This window comes from Rhinolophus ferrumequinum, chromosome 11 (genome assembly GCF_004115265.2).
Source record: "Rhinolophus ferrumequinum isolate MPI-CBG mRhiFer1 chromosome 11, mRhiFer1_v1.p, whole genome shotgun sequence".
Lineage (NCBI taxonomy): Eukaryota > Metazoa > Chordata > Mammalia > Chiroptera > Rhinolophidae > Rhinolophus > Rhinolophus ferrumequinum.
In genome coordinates, this window is record NC_046294.1 from 82329343 (window position 1) to 82335298 (window position 5956).

Below are 5956 nucleotides of genomic sequence, written 5' to 3' on the forward strand. Positions count from 1 at the left end.
ACAAGTTTCCCAAACTCTACAACTTAGGGTTTTGGTGTCCATTTGCAGAAGAGCCTAACCCAGCTGGGCAAGCTGTCAGCTCCACTGGGCAGATTTGGAAATGCTTCCCAAAGGAGGAAATGTGCAGCTTGAATGGTGGCAGAGAAATGTCTTGGAGAGTAGGCAGGGCTTGGCATTATAGTCAGATGGCACAGGCTGGGAATGAGTGGGAGGTGGGTCTGGTAAGGGACTCAGTAGAAAGCTGACGGGGGGTAGAGGGCAGAAGGGAAAGAGGAGAATGAAGTAGAGAAGGTACTATAGCAAAATGCTTAGAACAAAATGCTCCAGAGTCCTGGGGAAAGCATGTTGGATTGACTCACAGCAAGAGAAATGTCCCAGCTCCTGGGGGACATTGAGGGGAGAAGGAGATGTGGCCTTAGATCAAAGGGTGGAGGTGAGGCTGGTGAGGGTGGTGGATGGTCATATGGAGGCAGGACCTCCAGGATGTTTAGCACGGTCTTGAGCAAGATTTCTTCTCTCCAGACCTCCATTTATATATCAGTACAATGAAGTAGATAATACTCCAACAGCCCACTTCCCACCTAGGGGTGCAGGTGATGAGAACCTGAGGCCATGCGGTGAGTACAGGACTCATTGCTTGGCTTTGGTGAACTTTTAACAAGTAGTTTCTATTTTTATTATTTAGTTAGAAAGAGCTCATAATAATAGAGGAGAGAGATAATTGGGACTAAATCTGGAATCCTAAGAAGGGACCTAGGAGACCCTAGGATTGCAGGTTTACTAGATTTAGGGAGTGAGGAGGCTTTCTAAAGGTCAGAAGCAAAGCCTGTGATAGGTGCATAAGACCCCAGAGGCTAGAAGAAGGGACAGCAATAAAGACCAGGACTGGATTTCCTGCCCGCCAGTGTTTGGAGAGCAGGAGGATGGTGAAGTCAGATTCAAAGAGAATAAAACAGTGTGAGTATCTTGCACACCTGAACTTGTGAAGTGAGACTCATACCCCCATACCAGTTATTACAACATATGGTGTTATTGTGTGGAAAGAAGGAAAAGTAAATCCAGAAATGATGAACTTCAGAGACATGGAATAAAATTTCAATTTGAGTTTCATACCTGAAGAGATGAGAAAGGCAAATCCCTTACAAATAACCACTGGGCCCACTTAAATCTCTCTTTTATCCGTGATCCTTGGGGCCTCAGCTTTGGGAAGTTAGGCCCTGGGAGGAACAGATTTTTTTCTCAGTAGAGTACGAGGCTGAGCTCCAAACTGTCCCCTGCCCATGGGATGGGACCAATGTGTACCCAGTCTCTAGGCTCACTTGGGGACTCTCCTCCACCCACCTGTGCTGTGCTCACCAAGCAGGTGACTACCTTCATTACACTAGGACCCTGGGAGACAAGCACACCCACGGCCTCTGCTCTCCAGGGCAGGGGTGGAGGCTGTGGGCTCACATAACAGCGTACGAAGGAGAAACCTAAAGTGTGCTGGGTGACAGAGAAGAGCTGAGGATGCAGGAGAGGGCTTGAATACAAAAGCTGCAAATGGTGAGGGTTCTGTAAGAAAGGAGAGAACCACAGGGTGTAGGGAAAGAGGATGAGACAGGGACCAAGGAAAGTTTACTGCCCACTGGGAAGCACAGGGAAAAGCACTGTGGACAAAGATGAGAGCTAAGCTGTGACCTGAGAAGCCAGATAAACAAACCGCAGTCAATCTTAGTAATAGGAGCCATTCACGGAGCATCCCCGAGGCTCCAGGTCCTGGGAACCATGAAGGTACAGCCCCTTTGTCCCAGAGGGTCACCTCTGTTTGATCGTTTTTGGACTGTGTTCCTGAGAGCTCTGCAGGTGTCTGGGTGAACCTGGGCTCCTTGTGAGGTTGGAGAGAGGGCAGGGCCAAGCTTTGAGAGGAGACAGTGGAATGAACTCCAGGCCTCCCTACCTGGATTCAACAAAGATGCTGCATCTTACCTTTTTAGTATATTGAGGTTTTATATACATTTGATTTAGGGGAAAACATTTCCCTGTTTTTAGAAAAAGATTCAAAAACCTGTTTAGCAATATGAACATATGATAAAACCCAGCAAAGGACGAAAGCCCTTTGAAGAGAAATCTTCAAATATTTCAAGACAGCTGGCAAGCTGACACTCGATAGGAAAATGACCGTCAGCTGAGGCATGGAGGGCTCCCGACTGCTGCGTGCAGCTAGGGAACCCACTGGGTCCTCTGCTGCTGTGTGGTTGGGAAGGACCCTGGGGAGGGGTGTGCTGGCTCTGCTCTGAAGCAGGACCAAGATTCCTGCTGGACAGAAAGAAAGAAATATCTCCAGAGAAGTGGACGTGGCTTCCCACAGTTCAGCCTTTGCTACAACCCTGAGGGATTCCCAAGGTCTCACCTACTCCACAGTCTTGCTTAAACGCTTTGAGCTAATTTCTTCAGGTTCATCTTCCACTTCCTTCTTTGCACTGGACATGCCGGCGGCACTGAACTGATGGTAGTTTCCCACTCACACTATGCCATTTTAAATTAACTAATTTATCTATTTGCTTTCTGGTCTCAATACCTGGAATTTCCTTTTCTCCTCTTTGTTCTGATGGGTTTTTTTGTTTTGCTTTGTTTTTTAATTCTAGCTCAGATGTTGGTTGCCTTCTACCATAAGCTTTCCATTTTCCTTTGTATAAAGTTAATTTTTTGCTCTTTGAATTCTACTCTTTGCCCTGAACTAAATGTGAATTTATTACCCAGCTATCAGCTGAAATCTCTCTGCCCCTTAAAATCAAAGTGAACTGAATTTTCCTCATATTTCAGGACCTGCAGGAAGCTAAAGCCATTTCAAAGGTATTTCCCAAGTCTTGGGAGAGTGAAAACAGCAGTGAGTTGTGATATCGCAATTACTCTAGCTTCAGGCTTCAACATCTCCTTAATTTATTCTACCTATGTATATGCTAATCTTGTGCATGAAATTTCCAGTTTCAGTTTACCAATATTGACTCACACTTGGAACTCAATATCCTTCCCTGACTTCCAAAAGATACAAGATATGAAAACTTGAAAAGACAAATGTAATTTACAGGGAGAGCAAACCAGTTGTCTAGGGCCAGGGATGGTAGGGCTTGTGTGGAAAGAGTTACAAGGAGACTTCGGGGGATGATGGAAATGGACTATATTTTGATTCAGGTAATGGTTACACAGACATATAAATTTATCAAAGCTTAATTGTCTACTATATATGGAGCACTGTGCCAGCTCTTCTGGATACAAAGGTTAAATGAAGCATAGTTCTTACCTTCCTGAGGTTCACAGAATAGTGCAGGAGACAGCCCGCTAAGCAGACATCAATAGCAGGATGACTCATGCTATCATAGCGACATAGGGCCCAGTGGAAGTCCTGTGGAGGTGGTGCCTAAAATTATCTGGGAAATCATGGAAGAGTTACTTCCTAGAAGAGTTGACTGAAAAAATTTCACTTTAGGGCGGCCAGATGGCTCAGTTGGTTAGAGTGTGAGCTCTTAACAACAAGGTTGCCGGTTCAATTCCTGCATGGGATGGTGGGCTGCGCCCCCTGCAACTAACGATTGAAAAAGAGCAACTGGACTTGGAGTTGAGCTGCGCCCTCCACAACTACATGGAAGGACAATGACTTGGAACTGATGGGCCCTGGAGAAACACACCGTTCCCCAATATTCCCCAATAAAATTAAAATAAAAATTCACTTTATTGTGGTATAATTCGCATGTAACAAAATGTATCCATTTTAAGTGTACTTATTGATGAGTTTTGACACATTTATATGACTGTGTAACCATTACCACAATCAAGATGTAGATCACTACCATCTGTCCTTTCTTCCTTTCCTCCTTCCTTGTTTTCTTCCCTTGCTCCCTTCCTTCCTCCCTTCTTCTCTCCCTTCCTTCTTACCTTTCCTCTTCCTTTCTTCCCTTCCCTCTTTCCTTCCTGCCTTCTCTCTTTCCCTCCTTGTTCCTTCCTTCCTTCTCCCCCTCCTTGCTCCTTCCTTCCTTTCCCCCCTCCTTCCTTCTTTTCTTCCTCCTTTCCCTCCTTCCTCCCTATCCTTTCCAGGTAATTTTGGTGAATCACAGAACTTTGACCTCTCCCAACCACAAGGCTAAATTATTTCTTTACTCTCAACATTTCTAACACCAGATATGTGGGTGTTCCACACCAAGAAATTCTACAATTCCTTGTAGATATCAACTGGGTGTCCTACAACTCAATTCAATTCTGACACTAAGTACCTGGAGTTAGCACAGATCCCACAGGGTAAGGGCTTAGGTCTACTTCAGACATCAGTTCCCAGGTTACCCACAACTTCTGTCTGACTTGGCTATGAATTGGGAGTTCCCATGACACTTCCTCAGGTTCAATAATTTGCTACAATGGCTCATGGAAATTAGAGAAACACTTTACTTATGTTTCCTGGTATATTATAAAGGATACAAATGAACAGCCAAGATGAAGAGGTATATAGTGTGAGGTCCAGGGTGTCTCAAGGGCAGGAGCTTCCCTCCTTTGGAATTAGGGGTGCTCCACTCACCCTTCATATGGATGAGTTCAACAATCTGGAAGCTCTCTGAACCCCATTGTTCAGGGGTTGTACGGAGGTTCCATTATGTAAGCATGATTGATTAAATCATTGGTTATTTGTGATTGAACTCAACCTCCAGACTCCCTCCGCTCCCTAGAAGTTGGAAGTGGGGAAAGAGGATGAAAGTTCCAACCCTCTAATTACTTGGTTGGTTTCTCTGGCAACCAGCTCCCCATCTTGAAGCTATCTGGAGACCCCAACCACAGGTCTTCTCATACAAAAAACACTCATCACTGTAGAAATTTCAAGGGTCTTAGAAGCTCTGTTTAAAGAACCAGGGATTAAGATAAATTATTATAACAAAAGATACTTTTACCCTTTAAGAAATTATCAGGGTTTTAGGAACTCTGTGTGACCAACTGGGGGCAGAGATCAAACATATATTTTTTATGTCACATTTGGACACATGGCCCAGGTATGCCCAATCATACTACACGTGCCCTTGACTATAGTGCTTCAAATATGGGGTGGGGGCATGAGACCCAAGCAGCATCACTTGATATCCTTCCTTGGGATTTATACGCAGAGAGAAGCGCTCTCTTTTCTCCAGGGTTTCCAACCCAGCATGATGAAAGCCTGGAGCTGTCTGTGGTTATCGACACCCTGGGGAAAGCCCATCTATAGTAGTGGAGAAGGAGGAAGCCAACATGTAGAGCAAAGTTGAACTTCAAGAAGGAAAGAATGATGATGACATAATTTGAGTCTCTGAGTCCAACAATGCCTTGGGCCCACTCCACTCCCTTCTTCCCAGTTATCTGAATCAGCCAAAGCCCTTTCTTCCTTCATCTAGCTTGAGCTGGCAAATTTCATTCAATTATGACAAGGGGGTGACATTTAGTAACCCTTTCTAAGATTCGGCAAATGATTCTCATTTGATGCCAATAGTCCTGAATAGGGGAACACATATCTATTTTTGAGAAATCAATATACATTTGTATGCCAAGGCCAAATTTTGAACTTTTCTTTCAACATCAGATATGGATTTTGGCTATGCTAAGCAATGAAGCTAAGATGTAATCGCTTATGTTTGCTTTCCTTTTTATCCAAAGTGATTTGATGGACAGCATCTGAATAAAGGAAGCTTTCTGGCCTTGTTTTCTCCCCACCCTTAGATCTCAATACAGAACTCCCTGTGGGATGTGCTGGTTGCTTTCATATTTCCACCAGCCCAAGAGGACATCTGCCAATCACAGTTAACTGGGCATAGCAGTGAGGCAGGAAGAATCTCTATGCCAATCCAGTTAGCTTATTCAATCATCCATTTATTCATCAGTTGTTTTTCTAAGTACAGACCCAGAGATAGTACTGGGTGTTGGGGATACAAGTTAGACACATACCTGTCCTCACTAAGCTTAT